The sequence below is a fragment of the Triticum aestivum genome, chromosome 6B (assembly GCF_018294505.1).
Source record: "Triticum aestivum cultivar Chinese Spring chromosome 6B, IWGSC CS RefSeq v2.1, whole genome shotgun sequence".
Classification (NCBI taxonomy): Eukaryota; Viridiplantae; Streptophyta; class Magnoliopsida; order Poales; family Poaceae; genus Triticum; species Triticum aestivum.
The window spans coordinates 385,331,289-385,345,082 of NC_057810.1; positions in this window are offsets into that span (position 1 = coordinate 385,331,289).

Sequence of the window (13,794 nt, forward strand, 5' to 3'; positions counted from 1 at the left end):
CCTTCTGGAAAATCGTGTTCCAGCACCTCATCGGTGAAGCACAGGGGGTGTGTGGCACCCATGTATCTGGCTGTGTCGTTGATTGGGTCTGATGGTTGTAGTGTTCGGTATTGGTTCCGAGCCAGTAAATGACCGGTATATTTGGTTTGATAATCATGATCCTGTGCATGAGCATGTTCCCTGGATCCATAGATGGACCTGTTTTGCCAGCCTTTTTGTCCAAGTCCTCATGTAGATCGTGTTTTTGGTCCTAGGCCGCAACCTTCCTTCCTTTAAGGGGAGGGTGTGCGGGCTTGTGTATGGCATTGCTAGCTGCTCTGTCTCAACCACGAGGTGGTCGGTCCGGCCTGTCGGCCGTATTATTTTTTAGCGGTATAGGCCCAATAGCCTCATCGTCGAATTCGGGCTGCAGTTTACGTTTAGGATAGCTCTTTGTTTGCTGATTACCGCTGTATTTTTCCTCAGTGTCTAGCACTTCGTTCCATCTATCGATGAGCATATCGTGTGCGGCTTTAAGCCGCTGCTTCTGCTTCTTCAGGCTCCTTGCAGTGGCGATAAGCCTTTGGTGGAGGCGTTCTTGTTCTAATGGTTCTTCTGGGATGATGAACTCGTCGTCGCCCAGGCTGATCTCTTCTTCAGAGATAGGTTGGTAATTGCTATCTTCGGCGTCGCTGTGGTCGGACAACATCTCCGGACTGTGTTCGCCGTCCTCTCGCATGCCCTGCTCCAACGCTGGGTCTACGGGGTCCTCGGCTTGGTTCAGATTATCATCATCGACCGTGACAATATTGTTGTTTTTCCTTTTGCCGGATTGAGATCGGAGCTTGGGACGCCGGCGCTTAGGAGGTTCATTGACAGGCATGCCTTTATCGTCGTCGGCCTCATTATCCTTTGCTGTGTTCACCATGTATATATCGTATGACGATGTAGCTGTCCACTGCCCTAAAGGTGGTGGTTTTTGTGACTGCTCCTCTCCGGCATCATCGTCCATACCGTCGTTATCCTCGGAGCCATAATCGAGCATGTCGGTTAAGTCCTCGACAGTAGAAATGAAGTGGGTGGTGGGTTAGAAACGAAGTTCTTCGTCATCCGCTTCCCATTCGAGCCGGACATAGTTCGGCCGAGAGTTCCCTGACAAGGAGAGGTATTTTAATGAGTTTAACAGATCGCCTAAGGGCGAGTGCTGGAAGATATCCGTGGAACTTAACTCCAAGATCGGCGCCCAATCAGGTTCGACAGACGCGGCTGCACGCAATCCGGAAACTATGGTCAGAGACAAGTCCAAGGTTCTGGTTACACAATCCCAGCCCGATGTTGGGTCTGTGTGCGGCTCGACTGCCGCTGATTCTGCGGCCTCCGTGGCGGGGGTAAGCTTCCCGTCTTCGGACGACGCAGTCCGCTCTGGCTCTAGGACCAGGGCGGACACAAGCGCTATCTCCCGTGCACTGCCAGATGACAGATCTAGGTCATGTTCGTCGTGGTGGCCGGGGACAGCCGTCATGGGCTCGAACCCATCGAAGATCAAGTCTCCACGGATATCGGCCACGAAATTCAGGCTTCCAAATCTGACCTGATGGCCAGGGGCGTAGCTATCGATCTGATCTAGTTGGCCAAGCGAGTTGGCCCACAGTACGAAGCCGCCGAATACAAAGATCTGTCCGGGGAGGAAGATCTCCCGCGAGACTACACTGCTGTAGATGATTGATGCAGCCATCAAGCCTTCTAGTGACGACACAGCGAACTCTTAATGAAAGTACCAACGTCGGTGTCAAAACCGGTGGATCTTGGGTAGGGGATCCTGAACTATGCGTCTAAGGCTAATGGTAAGAGGAGGCGAGGGACACAATGTTTACCCAGGTTCGGGCCCTTTCTATGGAGGTAATACCCTACTTCCTACTTGATTGATCTTGATGAATATGAGTATTACAAGAGTTGATCTACCACGAGATCGTAATGGCTAAACCCTAGAAGCCTAGCCTATGAGATTATGATCGTTGGGGTTAAACCCTAGAAGTCTAAACCCTCCGGTCTATATAGACACTGGGGGCTAGGGTTGTACAAAGTTGGTTATAGAGAAAAGGAATCTACATATCTGAATCGCCAAGTTTGCCTTGCACGCAAAGGAGAGTCCCATATGGACACGGGATCAAGACTTCTATCTTGTATCTTCATAGTCCAACAGTCTGGACCAAGTATACAGTCCGGCTGTCCAAGGACCCTTTAGTCTAGGACTCCCTCAATCGGTGTGAATAGTAACTTTAGAATGAATAATGTAAGATGTAAATTTATCACAAGCAAACACCACTGCTAAGAATTCTTTTTCAGTAGCAGCATAATTGCGTTGGGCACTGTGTAGAGTTTTACTAGTATAATGAATAACATTTAGTTTCGTATTAACTCTTTATCCTATAACAACACCAACAACATAATCACTAGCATCACACATTATTTCAAGAGGCAAGTTATATCAGGTGGTTGAACAATTGGTGTAGAAATTACGGCTTTCTTAAGTGTTTCTGAAGCGACCAGACCTCAAACAGTTTGATATCTGTGCATCAGTGTCATCCCTAGATCGGTAATGCTGACACGCACAATACTTGAGGATTTATAACAGAGTAGCAATCACACACTTATTACATCAAAAGTCTCAAAAGAGAACTTATTACAATAATATGGCTTAAGGCCATCTAAATTCGATAACAGCGGAAGGCTTGGAAGATAAAGTGAGTCCATCAACTCCAACATCATCACTGAGTGAAAGACAACGACCTATGGCACCTTACTCGTCGTCTGAAAAGTTTGCAACATGAATGTTGCAGCCTGAAAACGGGTCAGCACATGGAATATGCTGGCAATGTAACACATAGAGTAATGAACAGAATAAACGCTATCACTACATGCATATATGGCTGGTGGAAAGCTTTATGGTTACAGTTTTGCATAAAGCCAAATTTTCCCTACAACAAAGGAATAAATTTTATTTAACTATCATGGTGGTTGTTAAACATTGAGAAGGTTCCTCCAACTCAATCCCAATTAAACATCATCATTAAACACAATCAAATTATATTAGAGTGATGAGATCAACATGATAATCCAAGAACCAGATAATCAAGCTGTCCATAACCGGGGACACGGCTAACCATGATTAGTTTGTACACTCTACAGAGGTTTGCGCACTTTTCCCCACAAGACTCGATCTCCTCCGTTGGATTTCTCACACTACATGGTGTTTGAGAAATGGATGACCGAGACATAGTCTTTTAGAAACATTAACTCTTTACTCTGGGTGGACGGTTACACCTACTTTCCCCTACATCTGCTAGCCCACCACTAAAAGAGGTCATTGAGGGAGTCCTAGATTAAGGGGTCCTCGGACTGCTGGACTATATACTTTGGCCGGACTGTTGGACTATGAAGATACAAGATTGAAGACCTTGTCCCGTGTCCGGATGGGACTCTCCTTTGCGTGGAAGGCAAGCTTGGCAATTCGGATATGTAGATCTCCTTCTCTGTAACCGACTCTGTGTAACCCTAGCCCCCTCCGATGTCTATATAAACCGGAGGGTTTAGTCCTTAGGATAGGAACAATCATAATCATAGGCTAGCTTCTAGGGTTTAGCCTCTACGATCTCGTGGTAGATCAACTCTTGTAATACTAATATCATCAAGATCAATCAAGCAGGAAGTAGGGTATTACCTCCATCGAGAGGGCCCGAACCTGGGTAAACATGGTGTCCCCTGTCTCCTGTTACCATTAGCCTTAGACGTACATTTCGGGACCCCCTACACGAGATCCGCAAGTTGTGACACCGACATTGGTGCTTTGATTGAGAGTTCCACTGTGCCGTCGCGATAGGGCTTGATGGCTCGCCTTGTTGTCAAGAACAACATCACCTTTGGAGGGGCCCTGGCTATAGGCCAAACTCTCTGGCTTAGTGGTTTCGTCATGGCCGCCCATTCGGCTATCACGCCGAGGATGACTTCTCAGGTCATCAAGAACAGCCTCGATGTCAGCTCGGAATTCACCGAGTGGATGGATCCAATGGAGCTCTCCTCCTTGAACAAGCTCTTGGATCGCATCGCCGCCTTGGGAGTTGCTACGGACTATGATCAGATCAGTCTTATACATGACCAAAGGGAGATTAACTCTCCACTGGTCACCCATCAGATAGCGGTGGTGGAGGAACAAAACAGCAATTCTTCCTCTATTTTGAGAACGAACTATGTACGGATTCCCGAGCTCTCCGATCCGAATACCCGTCTACGGGAGGACATGGCCCAGGCTTCGAACGTAGAATCGGTTAATGGGCCACAAATATTGGGTAACATCCTGGAGCCTGAGCTGCCAAGCTCGGGAGCTCCATTGCCCCTGGGTCTCAGATTGGGTCAGGAGGTGGACTTAAGTCTACCCACCCACCCAGACACAAGTGATCTTTCCCACATCAGTCAAGAGCCCCAAGAGATAGTACACCACTTCTGGGCAAGATTCCTCCTTGTAATGAGCAAGGTTAAGGACTGTCACAAGGAAGACGCAATCTCGTTCTTTTGCAAAAAATGCATGGACAAGGGAATTCTCAATGCCATAAGTCGCCGTGACATAGCACACTTTTCCGACTTGGCGGCCATAGTACAGAAGTACTGTGCGATGGAAAGCGCCTGGAAAACCCAAACTAAATTCTGGGATCCTCCGGCCCTAACTAAACCCCTCGTCCGGACTAAAAGGGTGCTCTCTCGCAAGTCACACAATCCAATTACAAAGAAGCCAAAGCCCTATACAGGGCATGGAACCATACCGGAGGGATGGCTCAAAAGGCCATGCAAAATTCACAGCACACTGGGCATAATACCAACACACATCCTTAGAGCATGTTGGATACTCCGGCAGGTGGCCAAGAGCGGGGAGGACCTTCTCATCAACAATACTGTAGAGCACCATCCCGCAGAGAATAACAATACAGTACTAGCAGTCTTCCAGACTTTCGCCTCAAACAATAGGCGCAAGCGAGCGCTCTGCGGCCTCACCGAAGACTGCCACGTCGCAGCAATAAACCCGTAGAATGATACGGCCATAACCTTCAACGCCAGCGACGAACCTCAATTCCGAATAGTCCGAGCACCAGTCGCTTTGGTCCTTAGCCCAATTGTGAACGGCTTCCGGCTTACTAAAGTGCTCATGGACGGCGGTAGCGGATTAAACCTCATCTATGAGGAAACTCTTAATAAAATGGAAATAGATAAGAGCCGCATTGAGCAAAGCAGCACGACCTTCAGAGGAATCATCCCTAGTCGAGAGGCACGATGTGCGGGAAAAATAACACTCGATGTGGTATTCGGCACGCCGAAGAATTATAGGTCCGAAGAAATCACATTCCAAGTGGCCCCATTTAACAGCGGATACCATGCCCTTTTAGGGTGGGATGCATTCACAAGCTTCCAAGCTATACCCCATTACGGGTACATGAAGCTTAAGATGCCGGGGCCCAATGGAATCACCACTTTAGCCAGTGATCCGAACATAGCACTCCACGCCGAAAATAAGACCGCCGCACTAGCCCTGCATGCATTATCTGAAGCCCTCGCGGCCGAAGAGCTAACTGCGCTGCGCTCCACAATGGACAGGGACGACGTGATACTCGACAAACGACCCAAGTCCACCTCTTTTAAACCAGCAGACGAAATAGTGAAATTCCAGGTCCATCCAACGGATCCTACAAAAACAACATCAACTGGGGCACACCTGAACCCCGCAATAGACGCCACACTACGACAGTTCTTGCGCGAGAATTGGGACATCTTCGCCTGGCATCATTCAGACATGCTAGGTATCCCACGCAGGTTGGACGAGCATAGCCTAAACATACTAAAGGGATACAAGCCGGTCAAGCAAACTCTTCGGCGCTTTTCAGAACCCAAGTGACAAGCCATGGGAGAAGAGCTAGCCAAGCTACTCGAGGCCGGATTCATCAGAGAAATTAAACATCCGGACTGGCTAGCAAACCTGGTGATGGTACCAAAGAAGGACAAATCCTGGCGCCTATGCGTCGATTTCAAGGACCTCAATAAGGCTTGCCCCAAGGATCCCTTCCCCCTCCCCCGCAACGATCAAATCATTGACGCTACCGCATGACACGACTCATTGTGTTTCCTCGACGCATAGTCCGGATACCATCAAATCAAGATGGCAGAGTCCGATCAAGCCGCAACGACATTTATCACTCCATACGACCCCTTCTCTTTTAACACCGTGCCTTTCGGGCTCAAAAACGCCGGTGCAACCTATCAACGCATGATTCAGACATGCTTGGAAACACAAATCGGCGAAACAGTGGAGGCATACGTAGATGATGTGGTCATCAAAACCAGACACGTCGAATCCTTAATAGACGACTTAAGGCTTACGTTCGACAATCTCCGAACATACGACATCAAGCTCAACCCGGAAAAATGCGTTTTCGGCGTACCCACCAGAAAGCTCTTGGGCTTCATCGTTTCCAATAGAGGATTCGAAGCGAACCCGGCTAAAATACGAGCTCTGTCATAATTGGCAACCCCAACAAACCTCAAGCAAATCCAAAAATTAACTGGATGCGTGGCCGCCTTAAGCCGCTTTATCTCCCGATTAGGAGAAAAGGCACTACCCCTTTATCGCCTTCTTCGACGCACTGAACACTTTGAGTGGAGGAAATAAAAGCCCTCTTGGCCACCAATCCAATCCTGTCAACACCAAATGTCGCCAAACCCATGCTGTTATATATAGCTGCAACACACCAGGTTGTAAGCGCAGTGCTCGTCATCGAACGAGAGACAGATGGACATAAATTCCCACTTTAAAAGCCAGTATATTACGTATCCACTGTCCTCACTCCATGCAAATCACGATACCCACATTATCAAAAGATAGCATACGCGGTCTTCATGGCATCCCGAAAACTACGACACTACTTTCAAGAGTGCTCAATCACTGTGGCCTCCAAAGTACCACTCAATGACATAATAAATAACCATGTTGCCACGGGCTGGATTGCTAAATGGTCTATCGAGCTCCTCCCGTTCGACATAACATACAAACCACGGCGAGCCATTAAGTCGCAAGTACTGGCTGACTTCGTCGCCGAATGGACAGAAGCCGAACTCCCTAAAGCGTACGGCGCGTACTCCAATTGGATCATGCACTTTGACGGCTCTAAGGGGCTAGCTGGTCTAGGGGTTGGCGTCGTCCTTACATCCCCCATCGGAGATACAGTCCAATACATACTTCAAATACTTTACACAGATTCCAACAATGCAGCCGAGTATGAGGCATTGTTGCATGGTCTTCGGATGGCAGTCTCCATGGGCATTCAATGCCTAGAAGTACGTGGGGATTCAAATCTCGCAATATCTCAAATAAATGGCGGCCTACCGCAATGCCGTTCTCAAAATATCAGCTCGGTTCGAGGGGCTCGAATTCCACCATGTGGTTTGAGAAAACAATAAAGTAGCGGATATCCTTGCCCGCATCAGCGCTAAACGTGACCCCGTCCCACCTAACAACTTTGTGGAAAGGCTGTTCAAGCCATCCGTGGTATGGGAAGGGGAGACCGGCAATACCAGTCCGGATCCGCATACAACCCCAGATCCCGAACAATCTGATGTAATCGGAGGCTCCGCCATCGAAATAACACCTTCGGCCCATGCGATTATGGCGGTCGTCGCCCCGTGGACAGAACCCTTCTTAGCCTACTTAAATAGGCAGGAACTCCCGGAGGACTAAAATGAGGCACGTTGCATTGTGCGGCGCTCTAAAGCCTACAAAGTCCATGAGGGAGAGCTTTATAAGAAAAGCGCAATCGGAGTGCTCCAAAGGTGCATCTCCGAAGAAGAGGGGCGGCAACTTTTGGCCGAAATTCATGTCGGACTCGGCGGCCACCATGCCGCAGCTCAGGCGATCGTAAGCAAGGCCTTCCGTACAGGTTTCTACTGGCCGACAGCCCGGGCAGACGCACATGACCTTGTCCAGCATTGCGTCGGTTGCCAGCGTTTTGCAAATCAAAGTCATATGCCACCTACCGCCCTCCAAACAATCCCCATAACTGGGCCCTTCGCGGTCTGGGGGCTCGATATGGTTGGACCCCTTAAAGGAGGAAGCCATAAGAAGAAATAGTTGTTGGTCATGGTCGATAAATTCACCAAATGGATAGAAGCCAAACCAGTTAAAATGGTTGAGTCCGGACCAGTGATAGACTTTATATCTGGGGTCGTACACCATTACGGTGTCCCCGACAACATCATCACCGATAACGGCTCAAATTTCACAGCCGACAAGGTGAAAACATGGTGCAGCAAAATGGGCATAAAACTTGATTATGCCTCCGTCTATCACCCACAAACAAAGGGTCAAGTCAAATGAGCGAATGGTCTTATTATGAGCGACATTAAACCCAGACTAGTGCGCTCCTTGAAGGAATCAGATACGCACTGGGTTGAGGAGCTTGACTCCGTACTATGGGGGCTGCGGACCACGCCAAATCGCGCAACCGGATAGACACCATTTTTCATTGTGTACGGCGCAGAGGCAGTGCTAGCCTGCGATATCATCCATGACTCACCTAGAGTGCGCATGTATGAAGAGAGAGAAGCCGAGCTGGATCGGCACGATAGCTTAGATTCCCTGGAGGAGGAGCGTGACATCGCAAAGGCCCGTTCCGCATTTTATCAACAGCAGGCTCGAAGGTATCAAAGCAGAGAAGTACGGGCCAAAACTTATAACACTGGTGAACTCGTTCTACGCCTACCAGAGAAGAAAAAGGACAAGCTCAAGCCCAAATGGGAGAGTCCCTTCATCATTGATAAATTTCTCATCGAAGGAGCGTACCGTCTGCGTGATGCATCAGATAATCGACTTGAGCCGAACCCATGGAACGCGGCCAGACTCCGGAGATTCTACGCCTAGTGCCGAACACTGTGTTTGTCTCCTCACCTCCATCTCCCCTTTCAAATTATATCATCTCTCTCTCTATCTTTTTCATATATAGCTATAAAAGCTTCAAGTATGCTTTGACCGCACACTCATACCGCGCTATGCGCGCTTAATATACCTGGGGGCTTCTTATACAAAAGCTTAATATAATTACTTTCTGGGCTTTATGCCCACCACATATGCGTCATTTCCTCATACGTGCCTTTTTTCACCATTATATGCATCAATATGACTTAAGTTTTGGCCAAGCTGGGTTGCCTGGCTCTTGTGTTTATGCCCTACGTTCCCGTTAATTTGGCTAGGGCACAAGGGGAGCACCTCTACGATTGTTACTGCCGGGTGAGCCGGATGTGTACCTTAGACTCGGTGAAGCCAAAAGCTAGCGTTCTTAAGGGAATATTTGGTCGGTGAACAAAAGATGTCTTTTACTTATTACAAAACATGACCCCAGATGATTATATCCTGCGTCATTTTTTGCAGTTCGGGCATGCACATTAATGCATGCACACCCAGGGAAAGGAACCCTTAACGGAACTATTCTCCCTGGAAGATGTTTGTTACTACCCATGTAATATAACATAACTAGTTGGGTACTTGTCTGTTCAAGCACTTATGACCCCTACGTCTGGTTTCCATGCGTGCCCTGGTTTTCACATAACCGAGCGGATATTCGGATACACTCCGGACTATCGGGTCCAGAGGTTGAACCGATAAGGTCCGCCAAGACAAATGATTCACAATCCGGCTAGGGACAAAAATATGTCCTTTGAAGTACAAAGTCACTTAGAATGACTAAACACTTCTTCTATACCATCCAAAAGGCTATCTAACCTACAATCCTGTTGGGAATACTTAGTGGCTAATGCTACCTGGTCATATACCAGACTTACAGGGATTTCATTCCCATCCGACCCTACAGGTCCGACCTCGGCCACGTGGTTCGGGTCAGCTTTGGTGAATCGCGTCTTCACCATGGCCCAGGCTTCCCTCGCACCTTGTCGGCAGGCTGATATCTTCCATAATTGGAAGCGCCGTTGCGCTCTCTTGAGCATCTCCACAAGCTCCCCCATGCCGCCTGGCAGGGAGACGGATGGCCACAAGGCTTGGGCAATGCCCTACATCACCTGCCGAACTTGTTCGTGCAGTTGTGAGAGTTCTTGCAGATCCGGGCATCTCCTCTTCGGGACGACCGGTCTGCATACAGACATAGTTCTGTTAGCACGCTTCTTCGCCAAACTTTATAGTGGTTCGTTAGAGCACTTACTGGATATGCCGCGTCGAAGCCTCTTATTCTCCTTTACGGAGTCAGCAAGCTGGGCCCGAACATCCTTTAATTCGACGTCCAGTCGGGTGTTCGCGTCCTGGAGAGTATTTTTCTCCTTTATAACCTTCGTATGCACTCGCTCGCCAGCCTTCAGCTATTGCCGAATATGTTGCTCATCCTCTGGTACGATGTCCGGATTGCCTCCGGGATTGTCTGCGGAATCTATTGTTAGATTTGCATTCATGCCGAATACTAAACTGGTACATGCCATGACATTATTCTCGATCAAAACAAGTATTACCAGATGGAGCCTTCGTAGAATCCTCCATTACGGCAATTGCGGCCCGCAGTTGAGCTTTGCACTCCTCCAGCTCTTTAGACAGCTGAGTATTCTTCTTTGTCAGAATCTATGCACAAGAGGATCCTTAAATCAGTTGTGCCAACTGTTTCAAGTCTCAGGGGCTACTAATATACATACTTATCGAATTTTCTTACCCGTATATCCTTTACGTACTGGTCCGTGGCTCTGGCGAGCCCACCGTGAGCAGCCCGGATGTACGTGTCCCCTGAGTTGAAGGCACTAAACGCCTCTTCAGAGAAATTAGGGTCGCGTAGTGTGGCCCGTCGACGCGTATGATTCATGGCGCTCTCCACTTCAGAGTTTGTAGCGGAAAATATATCCGCATCCTCTGTAGGAGGATCGTCCGCATTGACCTCCGCCCTTGAGTTCGGCCTCGGTGTCCGGCTGGTGGAGGCGTGGCCGGCAGGCTCTCCAGATGTAGTCCGGCGAGCGCTTTTTCTGCCCAAGGATAATGGACATTGTTATATTTTAACAATGACAATTACGTGATAGGTTTTTAAACACACCTTTGCAACGGTGTCTCGGTCCTGACCGCCTTCCTTTTAAGCCTACCCGGCTTCGGTGCCCCCAGTTGGCGAGTCACCGTGGGTTCGGCATGGCGTCCCGATGGCCTTCCATGTAAAATGCAATACATGTGCAGGGGGTAAGGCGCGAAGAGGGATTCCTCTTTGAAAGTCAGGACTCCGGTCTTACTTACCTGTGATATAGGGAGTAGGCCAGGATAATCAGCTATGATGACCACCAACACACCGTCGTAGCTTAACTAATAAAATGTCCAGTCGACGAGCTCCACAAATGTGTCCGAATCTTCTTCGAGCCCGCGGTCGAGGGCCCGGCTGTGGAGACGGGCTGTGAACCTCCCTCATAGCTCTTCGCAGTTCCTGCTATGAATTGGCAAGGTAAATATTTATGCTAAAGAATGCGGGAAAGACTGGAATAAAAGATAGCCGCTCACCCAGCTTGGGGGTTGTGCATGGAGAATCCATCCTGTGGCTTGATACGGATGAACTCCTCTTCTTCTCCTTTGTACAAATCAAACAATATCTTCGCCAGAGTGACAGGGGAGTCCAGACCTTTGTGACCGCAGCGTGTGGCATCGTCTTCTCCATTGAAGTGCCACATGGGCTTCCCCCGATATTGAAGTGGCTGCACTCCCCGCATTACACATATGGACATAACCTCGATTATTGTCAACTCTGATTTGGCCAGCGTCTTTATCATGTCTATCAGGAAAAGGATCTCTCTGTTGTCTTCCTCCTGGGGGCTCCGGGGGCGCCAGCTGTGGCATTTCTTCAACGGGGCATTTACAAACTCGGGAAGGCCCTTCCGAATAGGGTCCGGAAGAGGGACATCTTCCATGTAGAACCACTCTGATGGCCAGTCTTCGGATGTCTTGTTTGGAGTGCCGGATAGATATCCGATCCCGGGGATGCACCATATTTCTGGTCCACCCACTTGATATACCGACCCCTCCTAAGTGCCGGGTACGAGGCAGAACAACCTCTTCCATAGCTCGAAATGAGCTTCGCAACAAAGAAATAGCTCGCAGAAGGCAACGTAGCCTGTGATATGCAGTATGGAGGCTGGGGTAAAGTTATGCAGCTGGAGGCCATAGAATTCCAAGAGCCCGCGGAGGAAAGGATGGATTGGAAATCCGAGTCCCCTCAGCAAATAAGGGACGAAGCATACCCGCTCTCCCTTGGATGGGTTTGAAGAACTCTCCGCTTGCTCCCCGCCATTATAAGTGGCTAGTCCAGCTCGGACGGGGACCATGTACGCAGGTGCGAGAAACCCCCTGGTCTGCAACTCTACTAGTCGGCTATGGGGGACAAAACATTTCTCCCAATCGCCTGGCCTAGTGCTACGGGAGCGAGAGGAGCAGCTGCGACAACCGACCATGGTGGTATGTGTTTTTTCGGACGCGCTCTGATGAAGGCTCGCTGGGAGGAGATGGTGTGATTTGGATCTCTGTTTAAATAGATGGTTTACTCGCATGGTCGGGGTGGCAAATGTAAAAATGCCTCGACTTCTCGCATTCGCTCGACACGTGGAGGCAGCAATTATTAAAGCACAGAAGCCGAGGAGCTGACATTGATGAGGAGCCAGACACTCCTCGCTACAACACTACTCTGGAGAATTTGGAGAAGACCCCGCCTTGCAATGCCGAAGACAATCTGTGTGCCGGACTCATCGTCATTGAAGCCTGGTTCAAGAGCTACTGAGGGAGTCCTGGATTAAGGGGTCCTCGGACAGCCAGACTATATACTTTGGCCGGACTGTTGGACTATGAAGATACAAGATTGAAGACTTCGTCCCGTGTCCGGATGGGACTCTCCTTTGCGTGGAAGGCAAGCTTGGCAATTCGGATATGCAGATCTCCTTCTCTGTAACTGACTCTGTGTAACCCTATCCCCCTCCGGTGTCTATATAAACCGGAGGGTTTAGTCCGTAGGACAGGAACAATCATAATTATAGGCTAGCTTCTAGGGTTTAGCCTCTACCATCTCGTGGTAGATCAACTCTTGTAATACTCATATCATTAAGATCAATCAAGCTGGAAGTAGGGTATTACCTCCTCGAGAGGTCCCGAACCTGGGTAAACATCATGTCCGTTGTCTCCTGTTACCATTAGCCTTAGACGCACAGTTCGGGACCCCCTACCCGAGATCCGCCGGTTTTGACATCGACAGTCATGCAACATACTCGACTGTTCTAGAGCCCATAATAGCTTGTGGCTGGACACGGAAGTTTCTAGCATGAATAATCTTATGATCCCTTTGAGCCTGGGTGGAATTCCATAGGGTAATCACACGGGAAAGCACTGGGTTCTCCAGGTGCTGGGCAAACCACTGGGTGCTCCAGGAGCCGGGCAAACCACTGGGTGCTCCAGGGTGCCCCAACCAATCCACCCATATGTGTATTAAAGTAGCCACATTAAGTTAAACCCTTAATTAACAATATCTCTCACACCTTCATGAATTCCCTCAAACCAAACCACGTCTACGAGCATAGCATAGTAGTATAAGTATAACGTAGTAACACCCAAGGGTTTGAATATAAGACAATAGGTCCCTACCTCATCAACTACTTCCCAATACCCACATGTTATCAATCCTACTCATGCAATGTTTAAGGGTAAAACTAATGCATAAAAACGGGGTACAGGAAAATATGATCAAAGTGTGAACTTGCCTTGCTGATGATCCG